Below are 21557 nucleotides of genomic sequence, written 5' to 3'. Positions count from 1 at the left end.
ATAACAAACCCCAACACAAACACATTCAGGAAAAAACTTCATTCTCTTCCACCCCACACTCATTCGTTCCTTCTTAACTCAGTGAATGGGACATAACCCACTTAGTTTCACAAGCTTGGAAACTGGGCCATATCCAAAGCACTGCCCTGCCTTGTCCCCCATCTCCATGCAGTCACATATCTTCTGAGTGTCCTTCTGTCCTGGAGAACTGCTTGGATTCAGCCTTGCCATCATTTCATCATTTCCTGCTTAGATCACAACAGCAGTCTCCTACCAGCCTCCCTGCCTCTGCCTCAGCTATCTGGAATGAAAATTCGTTTAGACCACGCCCTGCTTAAGATGACTGATGAGGAGCAACCCTATTAACAGGGACCAAAGCAGCATGGCAGGATGTCCTGTTTCCCCTCCCCATCTCTCAGTTGGTTGACTTCCTGGACCTCCTATACTCTATTGTCCCAGTCCCACAATGTCCCAGAAACTAAACGAGAACACTGTGGAGGAGACAGGCGAGAAGAAGCAGGGCATGCGGGAGAAAGAATGTACTCTCCCTGAGACAGTGGAGAAGGAAAAGCTAAAGGCCAGATATCTAAGCCTAGGACAAAGGCCTGGGGGCCCAGCTTCCTTATGAAGGGACTCCAAAAAGGGAAAAAGTACTTTGCCTCAGGAGACTACAACATGGCCAAAGCCAAATAGGAGAATAAGCAGCTGCCAAGTGCACAACCAGACAAGAACCTGATGACTGGTGACCACATCCCCACCACACAGGATCTGCCCAGAAAATCCTCACTCATCACCAGCAAGCCAGCAGGTGGCCAAGCTGAATGATCCTGCCCGGGGCTCTGCCAGATCCTGAGATGCTGATCCTCTGGGTCTGAAATTGCCATTGCAAAATTGTAACTGAGACAATGAAAGAGATCTGACTTAACCAACTCCATCTTGCCTCTAACCTCCAAGCTGTCTTTGTTTATTACTGGGTGTAGGCTGAACCAACTTTGGGAAGAACGTAGTTTATAGTTGATAGTTTAAAACAAAGACGATAGCAGCCCTTTCCCAAAACAAACCTCCTTCTTGCTTAGGGACTGGAATGCCTTTGTAGGACTAACAGATTAGCCACAAGATGAGAAATTACGGTTTAGGAGTCATGCGGCCTGAGGCTACAAGATTCTCACCCTCCCTAAACTTCTTCTAAGATCAGTGCTTGAGATAGTTTGCTTGATGGATCAGCTGGCACCACTCAGACTGATAAGCTGGCTCATGTGATCTTGTGGCTCACCCTGCAACTGACTGACTCAGTGCAAGAGGACAGCTTCAGTTGCCTATGGTTTCATCTCCAGCCAACCAATCAGCACTCTTGACTCACTGGCCTTCCTCCACCCGCCAAATTATCCTTAAAATCTCTGATCCTGGAATGCTTGGGCAAAACTGATTTGAATAATAAAACTCCTGTCTCCGCACAGCCGGCTCTGAGAATTTTACTCTTTCTCTGTTACAAGTCCCCTGTCTTGATAAATCAGCTCTGTCTAGGCACCGGGTAAGGTGAGCCCATTGGGCAGTTACAAGTCCTGTGATGGCTTCTGCCCCTCCCATCTTTTGCAGCCAGGGGTCAGGAGGTGGCTTGGGCATGGGTTAGAGAGGCAGAAGCCCCTGCCCATCAGTGTCCCAGCACATGGAGCCCCTTGGGCTAAGCACCAAGACCTTGAACATGTTTTGTTTTACCTTTTTTCCAAATAACTGTTGGGAGAAATCTCAATGAAATCTTGGGGGTAGGGTTGGGAGGGTGGGGTGAGAGATTTGGAGGAACATGAATTAGAGCTTGGAGTTGATAAAAACATTCCTGACGGTCCTTCTTAACCGTGAAGCTGGTGTGGGATAAATATGAGAGGGGGAAGTGGAGTCCACTAGAGATGAAATCTAGTTCAGCTTTGCAGATAACTGCCTTGTTTCCAGGTGGCTGGAGGCCTGGTGTGAGATTAAAGAAACTCAATCTGCATAGACAGAGGCAAACAGCTCCTCTGGTTCTGCAGTTAGCTGAGAACACAATGTTAATTATTCATTTAAAAAGCATACTGTCCTTGAAATAGATTTTCTGTTGGGAGAAGGGCAGTGAGTTGTGGGGAAAGGAACCATGAGTGTGGGGAGCCCCAAGAGCCCAAAGGACTTTTTCAGTATTTGAAATAAACCCCACCAAAAAAAAAAAAAAAGACTAATGATGGCCTTCTAGAGACATCAGAGAACTAATCTGAATCTCTTAACACATCAAAAAACCTCCATCTCGATCTGTGCCCATCCTACCTGCCCTGTTTCACTCATCCTCCCTTCTATACCCACATGTTCCGTATGTGGTATGTTCCATGCTTGTTTTCCATGCCTGCATCAATTGTTCTTTGTTCCTAAAACCCTGTCCCCACCCTTCAATATTCAGTCAGCTATCATTATTTCCAGAAAGCCTTCCCTGAACTTCCTCTCCACCCCCACCTTCCCTACCTAACACAACCAGCACAGAAGACCATGGTTGCACTACACAGCCTGAAGCTATTCTGTTTCCTAGTAAGAGACCAAAAGCCATGTCTCCTATTTCTGTAGCCCCAGGGCTTATCACAGTGCCTGGCACATAGTTGATATGCCTATACCTACTATTTATGAAATGAATGAATGATGAAAAAGATAGAATTCTCTGGCCATGAATATATGGGATGTGTATACTTTGCATTTTCCCCCAATCTGAAAACTTATGTTCACCTGTCTGTATAAACACATTCATATTTATCAGTTCAACTGAATCTCTACTTTTGTTTTGAAACATAGGGTAACCATTTTTTTTCCAGCTATTAGCCATTGTTGGATGAGTTTTCAGTCTAAGTTTTGTGACGGGATCTAGTTCATAAACTTTATTGGTCTGACACAATTTTAAAAAATTACTATAAATCCTCCTTGGCTTTCCTGGAAAAACTAACTGTGCTCCCCAAGCCCCAAATCAAAATTTTCCCCCATCCTTCCTGATCTAAACATGAATGATCTAATCATGTCTGTTGTGTCCCTGTGCTGTCGAACCACATTTGAATTATGCACACTAGGCCAACTGACTCTCAGCATATATTAGTAGGAAACAATAGATAAACACGGGAGAAAAACTACAGGGAAAAAGAGCACAAAGCCTGGTAACTTGAAAAAAACAAAATAAAAACAGTGCAGCAGGGATTATTCCGCAAAACAGGAACAGGATCTTGAGATGTGGTAAATGGAACATTAGTCTCGAACTCAGAAACATCCCTGGAGAAGTCACTGTTCTACCATAGCTAAGGAGATGGATACTAACAAATTGTGTTTGAGATCTGAAGTGCCCAGCCTGAACAGAAGGAAAAGCATTAGCAGTCAGGGAGAAGGGAGTTAGGAAATTGAACCCCATATGGGTACACCACTCTAGTAGCCATGTGTAACATGCGAAGCTCCATAAACCTGAATCACTGCAAATGACTGAAGCAAAGAATTTCAGGATTTTCAGTGACAAAGCCCAGAATACCATATGGGCCTATCAACACTAGTTAGAACTGGAGGAGGAGTTTTACTAGCACGAGGGATGGTAGAGAAGATTGTATAGAGGCAAGAGAGGAAATCCAATTTGAGATGGAATTAAAGTTAGAACCAGGCAATTCAGGGTGAAGAACAATCCAAGCCAGCGTCTAGAGGTATGGAAGGGCAGACAGAGCAGTCATGTCCTGGGGCGTTTACCAGAGTAACAGGCCTGCTGAGGTGAAAAACAGAGTTCTCAGGTTAACACTAATGAGCTACCAGGTGAAGGTCCAAGAGTGGGTTTCAGCCCAAATGTAAAGGAACTCTTCTTTGAACTTCTTCTTTGATATGACTGTACGTTATCATAAAGAATGGGGAACTGGCTGGGCACGGTGGCTCACGCCTATAATCCTAGCACTTTGGGAGGCCGAGGCGGGTGGATCACTTGAGGTCAGGAGTTCAAGACCAGCCTGGCCAACATGGCAAAACCCTGTCTCTACTAAAAATACAAAAATTAGCTGGGCGTCATGGCACACGCCTGTAATCCCAGCTACTAGGGAGGCTGAGGCAGAATCACTTGAACCCAGGAGACGGAGGGTGCAGTGGGCCGAGATCACACCACTGCACTCCAGGCCCGGGTGACAGAGTGAGACTCTGTCTCAAAAAAAAAAAAAAAAAAAAGAATGGGGAACTGATGGAGTGAGAGACAAACTCCACCCACCAGGGGTGTATACCTAGGAGGCTGCCCTCACTTTTACTCATAACCAGTACTAGCTTTCCACTTTGGCCTACGATCTGCCTGGAGCCAACAGCTTATTTATTTCATTTAGTAACCAAATTTGTTTTCAGTCACTCCTGGTTTAATACAGTCTCTCTTGGGAGTTTCACTCGAATTAATATATTATTATACTTTTACACTGCAGCTCAAAATGTGCATCTCAGGGCTCCCTTATGCTTCTCACAGGTACCTCCCTGCCTTCTTCCCTGAGTCCCATTTCTAATTTTGCAACTGTCATCTGGCAGTGGCCGGGAGGGATAAATGTCTGTTTTTGTGTGTGAGGGCTTCAAAGTGGAATTGGGAAAGAGCAGGACACTCCTCAGTCCGACGCAGGCCCTTGGACCATGGTGGGTGTGGTAGTGTGTGGGCTGTGGTCACTTCTTGGCTGGCCTCTTCTGCTCATACTTTCATTGGTCTGGGTTCTTGTGCTGCTAGTATCGAGTGCCGGCTCAATCACAGATGTTCTCTGGGTGCCATCTAGAAATCTCCATGGACACATCCCCACGGGAGTCCCTCCCTCAGCTCTGATGAAGGTGTCCTCCCTCTCACCCTGAGGCATCGAGAGGACAACATACCTTTTGTGACCACTACTCTAGATTTTTCCTGAAAAACTAGAAATTCCCACCTTACCAACTTGACCCTGTGAAAACTTGGAAATGGTTTTTCATCTCTGAAAATTCCTCTTTCACATCTAGGTTAATAGTGTGCAGAAGTTTCTCTCTCTCTTCACATGGAGAGGGGGTGAATTCACTCAGGTTGGGGATGCGATCTTACACTCCTTCTTCAAAAGCTGTTCCATCCTGGTCTGCATTTCGATATTCTGATGACATGAGCATGCCTGTGTTTTAAGTAGAACTTGGTGCAGATTGGGTGCTGTCGTCTCCTCAGAACCACGAGGCCTTCACCTTGGCTACCCTTTCGCGATAGAGGAAGGTCAGTAGCGAATGAGGAATTCAGGAAAGGCATGTTTAGGGGCCATTCCCCATACCCTGCACACACCACAAATGGGATCAGAAAGCATCTCAGCAAAGCAGAGACAAAGTTACCTCAGAGGAACAGGGAATGTGCTAAAAACAGAAGTATGCACAATTTTATTTTTAAAGCAAGAAGTAAGAATTATCTGGCAGGAATTTTTTTTTTCTCTTGAATAGAGGCATGAATATATTAGTTTGGCAGAGATCTTAGAAACTTAATAAAAAAGTTAACACCCATTATTCTGTATGTTATCAAAACCAAGAGTATCTGAGTCCTGGTTCTTTAAGATATATCAATCTCCTCGAGCTTTGCAATTCTTTATGTCTACTGTCTTTAATTGGATTTTCACTCCCATGACAATCCTTTTTGTATACAATACTTCTTTATTGTAACAGGGCATGTGGTATATTGAGCAATAGGTAGTGATTCCAATTTAAGTTAAAATTTAGATGTATGTGGTATTGCCAATGCAAATAGCTCACCGGAGTTGACAATCAGAAGAAGAGATACCTTGAACATGTGGCTTGGAGCACACCTTCACAGGTGATGCCATTCTGGAGAGCTGGCATGCTTCCCTTTACTCCAATTATAAAATGAATTGCAATTCCAGGATTCTCCAAATGTGGAAAGAAGTGTGTGTTTTAGAAGCTAGGAAACACAGCAAGCAATGGGAGTAACCAGGGAAACTGGTTATGGGAGAAAATTATCAACAAAGGTGTAATACTTATTTTCACTTGTAGGAATAACAAATGGATAATAGAATAGATAACAGACAAGAAGAGAATCATCTAAATCTACCATTTGTTGAGTGTTTCCTATTTGTTTGGCATGACGTTAGGTGCTTTACATTCATTTTATTTTCTTTTCTTCCAACAGAATATGGAAGTAATTAAGGTAATTAAGGTGACTTTTCAAGATCACACAGCAGGAATGAACTGACTTACACTGGTTTTCCTGTGGACAGCTGAAAAGCAGCAAGTTACACCTGTGAGTCTGGGTTATTGCTATAATCCTACTTTAGAAAGAAAGTTTACCCCTTCTTCCCATCTCTCATTCACACCACCTGCTCCCATAGGTGTAAGGTGCAGTCAAAAATAGTAAGTGGCTCTATTGAGCCATGACAGCAGCAGGTCAGCAATCCATGCCATTTGGATTATCAGTCACTATGCCTCTGTATTCAGCCAACTTATCAATTTTAAGATAACATGGTCAGACCTTCCACCCTCCTACATTCTTTTCAACAGGGTCACTAAGAGGCAAGTTCCACTGTGTGAAGGCAGCCTTAGAGTGGGTGGAACCACAAACATTTCCAAGTCAAAAAAGACTGGATTCGAATCCCAGCCAAGTGGCCTTATGCCAGATTAACTTCTGGAAGCCTCCGCCCTCTTATCAGTGGAATAGGTCATTACAAATAGCTTTCATGGTTATTGTAAAGCTTTAATGGGATGATATCTTAAAATTCTTAATGTGGTGATTGATACAAAGAAAAAACACCACATGCTAATACAGGGGGCAAAAACCTTCTTGTTTCAATTAAAATGATTTTAGAGTTCATAGGGAGAGAAAAAATGAAGGTTTGATGTCTAAGCATTATACTGCTATCCACCTTTTTCAAGGCAGGAAGGACAGGCACCGAAATAAGTTTGAAGTAAGGTGATTTCTGTAGTATTACACAGACATGCCAAAATATAATGCTGCCATGCTCACATGCCAATAAAGACCCAAATCAGGAGAGAACAAGCTGTCATAATAAGTAGACAAAGACGTTGGAAATTTTAGCAAATCTGGAAAGATCTGAGCAGATGCAGAACTATAAAGCCATTATTTTCTGACTGCCCATCAACATGAAGAGTTCAACAGGGTCACTGTGTCTGCCATTTTAATATAGCCAACTAGCCAGGGTACTGTCACACTAATAAAGGAGGTGCAGCTTAATTCTCTTAACATATTCATTTTAACCTGATAGAGGTCTAGAGATGCAGCTGAATATTTCTCCCCCTTTTTGCCACAGGGAAAATGATTTCTTCATCAACTTATTAAATGACAGTCTCTTGGCTCCCGTGCCCAGGCTGAAATGTGTGATCATGCTGTCCTTCCACTGTGAGGCTGCTTTTCAGGCAGCCTGTCAGTCTGTCTGTCCTGTTTTATTAGTAAGTGATGGGAAAATGCACTAGACACACTTCTCTCAAAAGAAGCTGTCCTATTTTCTATAGCCAGAAGCCTAAGATGTTTAACAGAAATGTGTAAAATTTTCTCTTTTTTGCATTCATTCCTTTCTGTCCAGAGGCACATTCTACAGACCATTTTAAAAACGACTACAAGAAAACAACAGAGCCATCGTTTCTATTCATTCTCTCTTACAATATTGGAACGTCTGTGACTCTAATTCCATTGCCCCTGATGAATAGCTAAAGCTTTAGTGGCAGCAGAGCATTTCTTCCGCAGAACGTGGAGGTCTGCAGTCTCATTTATTTTGCTACGTGTCCTATGAATATGTTTTTTTAAAAATGTTACTCCTGGAAGAGCTTCATTGCAAAAGAAATTTCTAGCCTAGTCTCAGCCTTAATCAATCGCCCATGATTTTGCAGGCCTTAATGGGAGAAGACAGAGATAATGTAATGTGCATTATGCAAAGTTAGCTAAAAGTGAGGATGTGGAACAGCATCAGGGACCATTATCTCCCAGAAGAGTCGACGCAATAGAGGCAGACAATTAGATTAGAACATTTTTCTAACCAGGCCAGAAGTAAAGTCTTGGGGACAAGACAATGTTCAGATTTGGGCAACAGCCAAGAGGTAACAATCATGAGCCGGCATGGCTCATGCTATAGCTGTATTGGCTGTATTCTATAATTTGAAACAAGACTAACTCCTCTTGGAATTAAAGCCACGGGTTTTATTTACTAAGGTAGCAAATGAACCCATAGTGTGCTGTGGCTTGGATATCTGCTTCTTTCTCAAAAACTGTATGAAAATCGACTCCGCCAGTCGGTCACCATTATGTTAGCTCCCTGTGGGCAGTACTGCAACATGTGTGTTGCTGCGTGGTGGTAGGAGGATGGAGAACTAGGGAATAAATACAAGAAAAAAGCCCTGACCTGCATTAAAAGGTGCTTTGTTATGCAGACATACACACAAATGCATGTTGATCTAGGATGCCCAATCCCCACTACGCGCCCAGCTCCCAGGAATTTGCTCAGAGCCTTATAGACATCATCTAGTAATGCCTTAAATTGCTAGATTTAGATCTCTGCCTACAACAGATGCATAAATAAAATTATTTAGAAGCAATTACGGAGCCGTATTTCCACAAGAACAAATGAATACTGCACAACCTTAGCATGTAAGTGCCGAGGAGGTCACAGTGAGGGAATAATCAGAGTCACAGGTAATTAATCACAAGAGAACATCAGAGGGATGCTAGCTGGCATATTCACTCCCATGGGACTGTGACCAGCACCTACTCTAATAAAATAACTATAGGGTCCTTCATGCACACCAACTGGAAGTAGAAGAATAGACTAGGCACCAGGTAGGTGCTTGGCAAGCATGCAGGGTATTTATTAACAACCTTGGTCAGAAAACCATAGGTATAAAAAATGGCCAGAGCATATATGCCAAATTAGCAAGTGATTAAATGATGTGCAGAGGAAGCTGGATGCCAATGGACACAGCTTGGTGGCAGAATCAGAGGGCAGGCTTCCAATCGTGACTCTGCCATTGTGTTATCTTTGGGCATTTTTGGGGGGAGGCAGGTAACTTCTTTGAGACTCAGTTATTTCACCTGTAAAATGAAGCATTGCTATCTACCCTAAAGGTTTGTTACAAGGACTAAATAAGGCACAATTCACTTCATGTGCAGTGTCTGGTACATACATATAGCAGGCTCTCCATGAATGAGCAGTGTGCTCTTAGCTGTACAGACTGACATGAGTCTCTTAGGATTGCAAAATAGAAATCATGATCCATGGGTATTGGCAGACTGAGAGGGCAGAGTGGACTTTGCTCACTGGGGGCAAAAAAAAAAAAAAAAAAAAAAAGATTTTTGGCTAAAAGACATAAAAAGAAAAGCACAAGATGAAGTGAGTCAGTGAAAGTCCCAGTCATCTGAATAGCCTGAAATGAGAAAGAGCATCTGGCTTCTCTTCTGCCTTCTGCATGAGGCCACAGCCAGGCCAGAAACGTAATTATTTTTACTGGTCCAGTGGTTTTCCACTGCCAACACCGATTTAGAGGTTGGAGAACAGGCTGCAGTGGAGGTGAGGAGATATTTCTGGTCAACTCCAAATCCAAAGCACACGGTAAATGCAGAGAATACTGAGAGCTGCAGGCAGGGTGCCTACACAAGATGCCTGTAGTAGGTTGAATGGTGGTCTCCCATAATAAGCCCACCTGGAACCTGTGACTGCTGCTGTGTTTGGAAAAAGGGCCTTTGCAGATGTTATTATGCTAAGATAGATCATCCTGGATGCATCTCTGGGTGGATCCTAGACCCAGTGGTAAGTGCCCCTGTAAGAGAAAGAAAAGGAGAAGAAACAGACAGAGGAGAGGGCCATGTGAAGTCTAAGGCAGAGATGGGAGTTACACAGCCACAAGTCCAGGAACACCTAGGGTTGCCGACGGCCATCAGAAGCTAGAAGAGAAGCAAGGAATGAATTCTCCCTCAGAGCCTCTGCAAGGAATCAACCCTGCCAACACCTTGATTTCAACTTTTGGCCTCCTAAACTGAGAGAATACATTTCTGTTATTTTAAGCCTTGCAGTTTGTGGTGCTCTAGGAAACTAAGATCGTGTCCAGGAAGGGAAGAGATAAAGTGGCAATGGTTGTGGGAGAAGTAGATGGGTAACATACTGAGGTTGCCCAGCAAACGGAAGTTCAATCTACCCACTTCATGTTTGATATATGAGCTAGGGAGCAGTTTACGTTAAGTGAAATTCTTAACATAATTTTGCAATGTAAGTATTTGTACTGTGCTTCAGCTATTTCCAAGAGTGCTAGCAAAAGGGAGACAGAAGAAGAAATATTATCCACAGCAATATTAAATGCAATTCATTGCCTGGGATAATCTGTAGAAGAATGCACAGACTATGATGCTATAGAAGGAAGTAATAGCATGTTCTGGGACTTCCTGCCTGTGAGTTGAGTAACTATGGTCAATCTGTATCCCCTGAGAGGGCTGGTAAGGGACCGAGGGCCATTATATACATTTGTGGTGGCTGCAATGATATAATTTACACTACAACTGCCTAACCCCTGCTGATCCTTTAATAAAGCATTGAGAAATCAGAAATTCCATAAAGCAATATGTTTAAACCAATGAAAACAGTAGCAGTTAAGAGTTGCAGGTCTCAATACCTCCCGTCGTTCCTTTGCATTCCATCATGACACAGTCCTCTGGCATTCTTGAGAGCTTGCATGTGGTGGTACAAATCACCTTCCACTCACATGGGCAGGATTTTACAAATGTTCATGGGGACAGTTTGGAAACTGAATTCTCTGTATTCCAAATTAACTCAGAGAAGCATATGGATGGTTGTATTGAGCTGCCTCTGGGCATCTTGGGCTGATGGTGTGTTCCAGTTTAGTCAAATACATTTCCAATATTGCTGTGAGCTAATGGAGAGGAATCACACACATTTGCAATTTTTGGCAAGACGAATAGGAGCTTGTTTCTCAGTTCTAAAACAATGAATGCACCGTATGCCTTGTTTTCTCCAATTCTCATTTCAGAAAACAAAGATACCATTAATAAGATTCCCAAGTTCTTCCTTCTCTCACCTTCCCTATCGACTTTCTCTCTTTCCTTCCCTCTGTTCAAGTCAGGGTAGTCTGAAGGGAGTGTAATTAATAAGCTCCATCCCAGAGCACCTGGGGGTGGGTGGGCCATTGGAGCCAGAAAGCAAATTGGAATTTTCAAGGGGAGGATTTCAGATCATTTGTTAAGTCTGCCTTTCTGCTTCTGGAGGAATAGAGCAGGTGAAAGAACAGCAGGATGTAGCTGGGACATCATCCCACAAGAATTGGGTAGAGGCAGAAACAAAAAGAAGAGCCCAGAATGAGCAGCATCAGGCATATAAGGGGAGAGAAATTATAAATTAAAGACATTTAGAGGGGCAGCAAAAGATAAAAGCAGAAATAAAATATAACATAAAAAAAAGATTCCAGGAGAAGTAGCAGATCAGGTAAAGGAGCAAGAAAAGAAAAAGAAATTGAAGAAAAGCAACTTAAAAGAACACAAGCACAGGTATCTAAAGTTAAACAGGACTTCAAAAAGCCTAAGACAGCAGCAAAAGAGAAGGAAGTGAAGACCAGCAGGAGAAGCAAGTGTCCTAGGATCAATTATGCAAAAGGCCTAAGGTTTTTTAATTAAGTAGCCTATTAGGGAGGAGTTGAATCAGCTGGCTGTAAAACAAATCACTCAAAAGTCAATGACTTAAATGTATCAATTCTTGCCTCTGTGGGTCACTTAGTGGTTGGTTGATCTGGGTTGGGCTTGTCTGGGAAACTGCTTCAATCTGAGGCCTAGTTAGGCTCGGCTCCTTGATGCAGATTGGTCTAGGTCTTTGCACGTGTGCTCCTCCTAGAACAAGGGTGAGGAAATAACAGCTACCCAGAGAAAGGTCTTTCCATGGCAATGGTAAAGCATAAAAGATCGAGGCATTTAAAGCCTGTGTTTACATTATATCTGCTGACATTCCATTGACCAAGTTATGTCCTGTGGCCAAGCACAAGGCTTAATGGTGCAAGAAAATGCTCTTCCCATGGAGGTGACAGGGAGAGAGTGCACATTTGAAAAATATTTTAATCACATAGGTAAAACAGGGAGAAGATACAGGACGTTATCACAAATTTGTGACAATAATGCAACATATAACCAAGACACAAGCTTATATCTCGCAAACTACAAAGTTAAAGAATATCATGCCCTGTAACCAGTATGAGAAGTAGAGAATTCTTTATATTCCTCTTCCCTCAGTAGCTATGCTAGGAGAAGAATCATGTGGCTGTATTGAGATGGGTTAAGCCATGGCTAAGTTGTACCAAAATATCAGTTGCACTATTTTTTTCCCAACTCAGATGACATTTCTTGAATTCCATCTCTGGATATTGATTTTAGTTAGCAAACATTTATACCATCTGAATTAATGTATCACAAAGAATTACAATGAGTTTGGCTTATAGAAACATCTTTACTGCAGCCGGGCGCAGTAACTTACACCTGTAATCCCAGCACTTTGGGAGGCCGAGGCGGGTAGATCACCTGAGGTCAGGAGTTTGAGACCAGCCTGGCCAACAAGGTGAAACCCCGTCTCTAATAAAAATACAAAAATTATCCGGGTGTGGTGGTGAGCACCTGTAATCCCAGCTATTCAGGAGGCCGAGGTGGGAGAATCGCTTGAACCCGGGAGGCAGAGGTTGCAGTGAGCCAAGATAGTGCCATTGCACTCCAGCCTGGGTGACAGAAGGAGACTTCGTCTCAAAAAATAAACAAACAAATATCTTTACTGACATAATGCATGAGATTTTTAAGATTGCAAAATAAGCTATTTAGAGTACCATTAAGAGCAGAATAGATGCAGGATGAAATGGCCAATGGCTGAAAAGTATCAAGCTCTTGGGTCACTGTGAACAGGAAAGAGCTGAGCATCTCTGCAATTTCCCAAGCAAACCTAATTAGGGGAAATTAATATAATCCAATTAACAATGTTTCTCATGAATACGCCAAATTATACAACTCAAAATAAAATGTGTCAGAAGGCAATGGGGATATCTGGGCCCTAGTTTCAACTCAGCTACAAATTCACATTTAGCCTCTGACATGTTATTTCAGTTTCTTGTATGTTAGTTTCCCATTGTTTTTGTTTTGTTGGTAGCAATTAGGTCTTGCTATGTTGCCTAGGCTGATCGTGAACTCCTGGCCTCAAGCAATTCTCCCTCCTTGGCCTCCCAAAGTGCCGGGATAGTAGTCATGAGCCACCATGCCCAGTCTTAGTTTCCCAATTTTTTTTTTTTTTTTGAGATGGAGTTTTGCTCTCTTTGCCCAGGCTGGAGTGCAATGGTGCGATCTTGGCTCTCGGCAACCTCTGCCTCCTGGGTTCAAGCAATTCTCCTGCCTCAGCCTCCCGAGTATCTGGGATTAAAGGCATGCGCCACCACACCCAGCTAATTTTGCATTTTTAATAGAGACGGGGTTTCTCCATGTTGGTCAGGCTGGTCTTGAACTTCTGACCTCAGGTGATCCGCCTGCCTCGGCCTCCTAAAGTGATGGGATTACAGGCATGAGCCACTGCGCCTAGCCAGTTTCCCAACTTTTGAAATAAAGTCATTCTACTAGTTAATCTATAAGTTTCCTTCTGGATTAAGCATTTGCAAAGTTTTTATTGAGCATATACTTGTAGCTTCATGATAGGGGTGGTAAGATGAAGTTGTCAAGGCTCTGTTCTCAACATTAAAATTAGTGGGTTGGGACACAAATACCATATGATTTAATGTGGCAAGTGCTGCACAGAGAAATCTTCAGGAGGCCTTGGAGGGTTAAAGAAGTAACAAGCCCATAACCACAGGAAGGCTGAAACCTGTGTTCAGTCCTGAAAAATGAACGCCAACTAATCAACTGAAGAATTAAAAAACAGCATCCCAGGTGGAGGCAGAAGCAAGCCAGGAGTAGAGGCAGGAAAAAGCCTGACATGTGTGAGAACTCAGAAGCCTAGCGTCTGAATCAGGGATGGTTAGATTTGCCTAGAGAAGTCGAGTCGAGAGTGGGGCCATCCAAATTCTTATATGTTCTGCTAAAAAGGCGACTGAGACACTGAAAAATTGACAAGAAAAAGTATCATAGTGAATTTGCCTTTTTCAGATGGCTCACACAGGCGGAGAATAGATTTGGAGGGTAAGAGACTAGAGACAGAAAAACTAAGCCAGAAGCATTTGCAATAGAGCAAATGAGAAATTATAAAAATCCAAACAAAGGCATTAAAAGTAAAGAAGGGGAGAGACAGGTTGACAAGTATCTAGGAAGTAAAATTAAGGGAGTATGTAATCAGTTCACTGTGTTATATGCTGAATTGATGTGGCAGTGGAACATCTGTGAAGAGATACCAGCAAGCATCGTGATTTACCTGTAATTTAGAAAGAGAAATATAAGATCCCTTGAACAACACAAGGAAGGTCTGACATGGTGTAAGAAGTAGGGAATGGTTTTAGCGGACATGATGGAAAGTGAGTTTCACGAGGCTCTAGACAACAATGTCTATGTCATAAAATATGGACTAAGACACACCTATTTCTTATACACAAAACTCATTAGAACTACTGCTTCTAAATAGAACCAAGTTTTCACCAGATTTTTCCAAATAGGTATTTTCAAACTTATACATGTTATGTGAGCTCATGTGATTACAGAGTTCATGTTCTTAGCTATTAGGTAATTGTTAGTTTATTTATTTTGTTTATTCTATTTTGTTTTGCTTTTTGGGTCCAACACTGATTTACTCCAAAAGAAAAATCAGGGTTGAGAACCAACCCTGATACACACACACACACACACACACACACACACGCTTACATCCTGTTTTTTCTAACTGAAGTTATCTGAAAGAGTCTATGCCCCACAAAAGAAAGAGAATCAATACCCTCTTTTCATTTTGCATCTGTCTATGGCAACTGTGGGAAATCATGAAAAAAAAATCTATATTACAAAGAATGATGCCCCAAGACAGGAGAGTCAAGAGTGCTCAGAGAGAGGAAGACTCACGACTTTCCATCCAGGCACAATTTCTCCTCATACAAAGGAAATAAAAGAGATCAAGTCATGGACTACACATAAGTTGCCTTGCAGGTAGATGAAAAAAGAAGAAAGTGAAAAGATTTAAGAGACCTGGTAAGGGTCTGAAACGACATATTAGTGTGAGGAAAAAATCATTCAACATACGCTTTTTGGTTTCAAAGAACAAAAATCACTTAAAGGAACATATGGGAATTTTTAAAAAACGCCTTTTGCCAGTAAAACTCCATCCACAGTGTATCCGTTTATAGCTCTGTTTCCAAAAGGCCAGATTTGGGTGAGAAATTGTAAAGGGTCACTACTTAAAAATTAACATGAACTGCTAAAGGGAAAGAAGGGTGGACACTTTTGAAATGTGTTATGAAATTATTTCATCATAATTGTTGAGATTTATAACAGAAATATGCAACTCTAAGATAACCAGTTATTAAGGAGTTAATAGTGTCCCTATAGCAAAGACTTTGCTGTGTCATAAAGACTTCAGAAACCCCAGAAGAACCAAGAACCCCAAATCGTATTTCACCAAGAATGTTCTCATATGTTGGTGGCATGTATCTGCGTCCCTCAGAACACTGTGGCATTCTTGGGAAGTTAATAATGACTCTGAAAGGTGGTGTACAAATTCTGTGGTATCACTTAATGGAGATGGATGACAATTTGTGGTTGAGCCTACAGCTGGGCACGTCCCATTTGGTCCTCTTGTCCACTGGTGCTTTACTTTTGGATAGAGGAGCTCTGTGCTTCTCAAATCTGGCCCTGCTATAGAATTGCCTGTGGTGCTTTTTACAAATAAAGCTGTTCAGGCTCCATTCCCAGAAATTGTTTCAGTGCTTGGGCACAGGCATTCTTAAAAAAATAAAAAAGGCAAATAAAAAAACTGAATTGGTAATTTTGTTTCACAGCCAGGGTTAAAAGCCAGAGGGAGAAAAGATGGAAAGAGGGAGGAAGGAGAAAAGAAGGGAACCAAATAAGCTCATTTGATCAATCCTTCCTCCTCTGCACTGAGTTTGTGGATGCCAAAACTCTGTGCAACTCTCTGGTTTGGGCCATTTCCCCTTTCTATACTCATGCCTTAATAGAAGCCCATGTGGTACATATACTTCCACAGTGGATCTAAGGTGCCTCCTCTTGTCAATCTAGTAGAAGCAGTGGGATGCAGAAAGCTAGCCTATAAACAGGACATCACAAAAAGCAGTTGCCTAATTCTGGACTCTACTGGAATTAGGAATCAGATACTAAGCTTGGAAATAACAAGGAATAGAGGAATGACCACTAATTTAAAATAGTGATGAGTTATTCCAAAGTTCAATTCCAGAACACATATTGTTCAATACATTTTTTTTAAAACAATTAAAGACACTCTTTCCAGGAAAACATTCCTGGGTAAACCTTTGATCTTTGATGTCCTCTAAAAGATCTGCAGGTTGAACATGAATAATCTTTGCTGGCTTCAGTGACTCTCTCAGTTGACAGGCTTGGTGAAATTCTCTTCTGTTTTCCTTTTATGCTAACTAGTGTAGTGATTTTTCCTGCAATACTGGATAAACTGGCTTTCACAAATGGTAAAAGGTGAAAAAGCCCATGGCTCCTGCATCCCTTATGAAATATTTCACTGCCTTTAGGAGTAAGTTTCATTCCTTCCTCTTTCCTCCATCCAGATTGCAATTTATCTATGAATAGATTTATGGCTATTTCCCTTATATCTTTTTTTTTTTTTTTGAGACATCTCACTCTGTCACCCAGGCTAGAGTGAAGTGGCACAATCTTGGCTCACTGCAACCTCCACCTCCCAGGTTCAAGCGATTCTCCTGCCTCAGCTTCCCAAGTAGCTGGTACTACAGGTGTGTACCACCACGTCTGGCTAATTTTTTTTTTTTTTAATATTTTTAGTAGAGATGGGGTTTCACCAGTTGGCCAGGCTGGTCTCGAACTCCTGACCTCAAAGGATCCACCTGCTTCGGCCTCCCAAAGTGCTGGGATTACAAGCATGAGCCACCACTCCAGCCTATTTCCTTTAGATCTTGATTTGATATTCTGAATATGAATCAAAGAAAATTAATGAGTGTTTCAAAGTCTAAATAAGGAAGCTCCACAGATAATATTAACATTTCTTTGATCTAGTCATATTTATTATTGTGCTTCAATTAGAAGTGGCTGTAGGCTCTGAAAGACACAATATAAATAAAGCCTCCCCCTCACACGCCCTCACTCACACCCACACTTACACCAATGTAATTTTTAGACAGAAACACAAGCAAGAAATAGGATAGATTTTTTTTTAAAGAAAATGGGCATTGGTTAAATTTTCTGGGACATATTAAAAAAAAATCTATAAGAACTCCCAAAGGGTAGCCATTAGTAGAGACCTCATTCCATTGCAGGAAGTAAAATGGCAGGGTTATCAACAATTATTTAGGTAGTTGAAGGAAATATCTTATGCATATGTCTACTTTCCTACTAGTCTCACTTCTGCCCTCATTACACAGGCATTTTTATTCTAGACTCCTCTTCTCTTACCAAACTCATTCTCCACTACTCTCTTCTCAAGAGGCTTCTGTTTTCTGGATAAAACTACGAACAATTTGTATGATGTTTTTGGAGGGAAAGAGTATTATTTACCATATTCTTCATAGATCCTGGGCTAATAAAGAAACTCACTAGGTCTCTGTGTGTTAGGCCAATAGTCTAAAACAAAATGAAGTAGCTACTGAAGTTTGGGTTCTCCAGAAGGCAGACTCTGAAATGAAGATATGCATGCAGAAAGATAATGAGGAAGTGCTCCTGAGATCAACACCCTTAGAAGGGAAGGGAGGGAAGTAAAACTGGGCAGAGGATTGAAGTCAAAGTATGACAGTCTCAAAGGAGACAGAACTCAACTTGATGAAAGTCTGAAACTAGCATGACCTTTCAGAGCTGTGCTGAGTTGAAACTAGTGGGCCAGGCCTTTGTTCTCCTGGGTTGATTGGTCATCAGATGTGGGCCACCTAGAATGCGGATACAACCTTGGGCTTTCTTTAGCTAAGTCAATCCCTATAGAGGCTGGTAGCTCCAGCTTAACACTCCCATCACGGCAGGAGGTTGGGGTCTACATTCTTCAGTGAGGGATTTAGACAGTGTATCCTGGCATCCATCACATTATTTTTAGTGATTCAGTAATGATGGAAGAATCAAAACAGTTCAAGTTCTTTTTTTTTTTTTGAGACTGAGTCTCTTGCTCTGTTGCCCAGGCTGGAGTGCAGTGGCACAATCTTGGCTCACTGGAACCTCCACCTCCCGGATTTAAGCAATTCTCCTGCCTCAGCCTCCCGAGTAGCTGGGATTACAGGTGCATGCCAACACACCTGGCTAGTTTTTTGTATTTTTAGTAGAGACAGGGTTTCACTGTGTTAGCCAGGATGGTCTCGATCTCCTGACCTTGTGATCCACCCGCCTCGGCCTCCCAAAGTGCTGAGATTACAGGCGTGAGCCACCACACCTGGCCTCAAGTTCACTTTTAAACAAATTTACCTGTTTCACCATGTTAAACTTTAATTAAAAGCATAAATGAGTCATGCTTGAGGGTCAGAATATTTGTTGCTTTATTATTGTTACCTGGAGAGTCAGAGCCAATAAACTAACGGTAAGGTGATCACCGATCACTGGATAGCAGGCCTTGAAGAACTCTTATCCTGGGATGGGTGAATGTCAACATCCAATAAACATCTATTAAATCATACCTTTCATTACCATCTCTATAAGCACAAAGTATGATTTTTTTTTTTTTTTTTTGCATGAAGGTGTGAACTTAAATTTTCTTTTTTGTTCATTTCAGCTGAGGTTCACTAAAAGACTATATGCCATTTGGGATGGGTGAATGGGCGCACACATTTAAGTGGAGGTGTTTTGAACCGTTCAGGCTTTCTGCAGAAGGAAAGAAAGAAATGCAGGCTTTACAAGAAACATCCACAGAAAGCTCCTGAGAGGCGTGAAAAGATGAGCCCTATACCACTTGGACAGTCCAATAGACAGCTCTTTTGCCAATAAGGGGGGCTGACAACTGGAACCCCAGTAAGGCTGAGGGAGTCAGTAGTGAGAATGATCAACAGAAGGTAACAAATATGGATCCTGAATTGAGTTACCTTCCTGTGTTGAATCCCTGATTCAAATTTTTAAATGTTATTAACGTATGTTTCCTGTTGGTTCTTATGGTTAACTATCCTTATTAATGAGGGGTTGCCTGGCTAATTTGCTATGTGATGAAGCATGATGTAGAGGAGTTCTTAAACAACATTTAGAATGAATTCATTACCAGAAGGATATTCAGTTGTAAGAACTGGACTCTGTATTTCCCTTCTAGTTGCAACATAAAATATGGTCAAAATGTCAAGGTTTTTCTAGCAATAATATATATATTTTTGAGCTCCTGTGTTTATCTGTAAGCTCTTCTCTGCCACTGCATTTTTTTCTGCAGATATCAGCATATTCTCCACAAACCTGCTGATTGCTCGCATTAGCTTGTAGTATTCATCTCAAGTGCTCATCAAGCAGTGTTTGTCTCCTCTGAGCTTCTGATTTTTTAAAATGCCGTTACCTTCCTCCCCAGGCTTTTTGCTAAAGGTTTTTCTGTAAGACATTTATTCGGTATATTGGACATCACACAACTATTTTGTCATTTGGTTAGATTTCCTAAAGCTCTCTGGAAAGTCACTTGCCACTTTCTCATCAAAAGAGATAGAGAAAGAAGAAGGGGAGGGTGGGGAGATATGAAGGACTTTTCTTCCTGGGTTTTACAAGTAACTTTTTTGATGAAGATCATAAGAAAACGATTAAAAGAGAACTGATAATGAGCAATATGAAATTAAGATCAAATGGGCTTTTCTTATGTCTTGTTAGCTGGAACAACAAAAACAACAGCAAAAATGAATGAATTAAAAAGGAAGTAAAGACAGGCTGCCAGGAACTTGGAAGAAGCAAATGTAGAATGAGTGCTGAAACCAGTGAGAATGAACTTCTGGAAGCCATCCCAGGGGTCTCGGTGCACAGCAGCAGCGTCACCTAGAAAGACAGGCCTGCCTTGCTCCAGTGGCTTAGTCTGTACTGGCCTGAGGAGTGTGGAGAATTGCCAACTCCCCAAGAATAATGGCTATTAACCACTTGCACTGCTTCTAGGTGAGGGGAAGGGTGCACCATTGAAGGCTGCATATTGAGCTCTGATTTGCAGCTTTTCTTCATCCTCTCTTTCTTCCTCTTTTCTTATCATCTTTGAGACCTTTCTTAGGTTGTGTGCCCCATCCTAGAGTTGGCAGCCAAAGGAAAAGACAGGGGGATTTAAAAGGTCTGGATACTTAGAGGGGGTTCTGGAAAAGCATTCCATGGAGAAGGCATCTGAACTGATTAATTGGAGTTCTGTTGTGGTTCTAATAGCCATGGCTGTCCTCAGGGAGTCAGGTCCTCTGGAGTTGTATGTTACCTTAAAAAGTAATTTTCATGCATTTGTGTGTTTCTGTGTGTAAACTGAATACCAACAGAAAAAAATTTAAAACATAGACATATTGGTTCCTACACTATTGCTATGTAGTGACATTTGTAAGGACTTTTATGGTGTTGCATGCTAATTCCCCTTCATTAGCTTATTTGGTTCTCATTAGGAGTTTATTATTATCAATTTACAGGTGATGAGAACTCAGGGAGGTGAAGTGGCTTGTCCAAGACCACACGGCTGGAAGTTTTCCAGCTTGGCAGAAAAGTTACTCAAGAACAGTTATTTGTGTTTGACCACTGTTTCGTGTAAAGGGCAGTGGTAAAAGGATCACAGGCCTGAAATTCTCGGATGGTTTCAGTTTAAACACTTTTTTTTTGAGACAGAGTCTTGCTCTGTCGTCAGACTGGAGTGCAGTGGAGCGATCTCGGCTCACTGCAACCTCTGCCTCCCGGGTTCAAGCGATTCCCCTGCCTCAGCCTCCTGCGTAGCTGGGACTACAGGCATGCTCCACCATGCCCGGCTAATTTTTTTTTTTTTTTTTTTTTTTGTATTTTAGCAGAGACAGGGTTTCACCATGTTGGCCAGGGATGGTCTCGATCTCCTGACCTCGTGATCCGCCCGCCTTGGCCTCCCAAAGGGCTGGGATTACAGGCATGAGCCACCGCGGCCGGCCTCAATTTAAACACTTTAAACTGTTCTCTTGATGGGTATCAGACAATGTATGCCAAATGTTGATGTGGAGACTGGGATCATTGCAGATATTGATGGCTCCAGCACTGGGCATTTTTAAAGAAATAATGGTATAAATGTGATCCTATTATGCAGAAGAGGGAGAGGATTCACTTAGGGCTGCCAGTTAAAATTCAGGACACCCAGTGAAATTGGAATTTCAGGTAAACAATGACTAATTTTGTAGTATGAATTTCCATGTGATATTTAGAACATGCTTATACTTAAATACAGAGTGTCCTGTATTTTTATTGGATGGCAAGGTTGATCTGGAAACCCTAGTAAAGGATATTAACTTCAAACTTTGTTTCCAGTGAGCAT

At 42.0% G+C, this 21557-nt stretch overlaps 1 protein-coding gene and 1 pseudogene across 8 annotated transcripts in view; one reads left to right on the top strand and one right to left on the bottom strand.

Moving 5' to 3' along the window:
• Window positions 1–21557, bottom strand: part of MACROD2 (mono-ADP ribosylhydrolase 2) — a 2054393-nt gene that overhangs the window by 432294 nt on the left and 1600542 nt on the right. The gene's annotated exons all lie outside the window — the stretch shown is intronic.
• Window positions 380–825, top strand: LOC103784805 (alpha-endosulfine-like; annotated as a pseudogene).

Source organism: Pan paniscus, chromosome 21 (assembly GCF_029289425.2).
Source record: "Pan paniscus chromosome 21, NHGRI_mPanPan1-v2.0_pri, whole genome shotgun sequence".
NCBI lineage: Eukaryota > Metazoa > Chordata > Mammalia > Primates > Hominidae > Pan > Pan paniscus.
The sequence above is the reverse complement of the archived record's forward strand: the minus strand, read 5'-3'. Positions and strand labels throughout refer to the sequence as shown.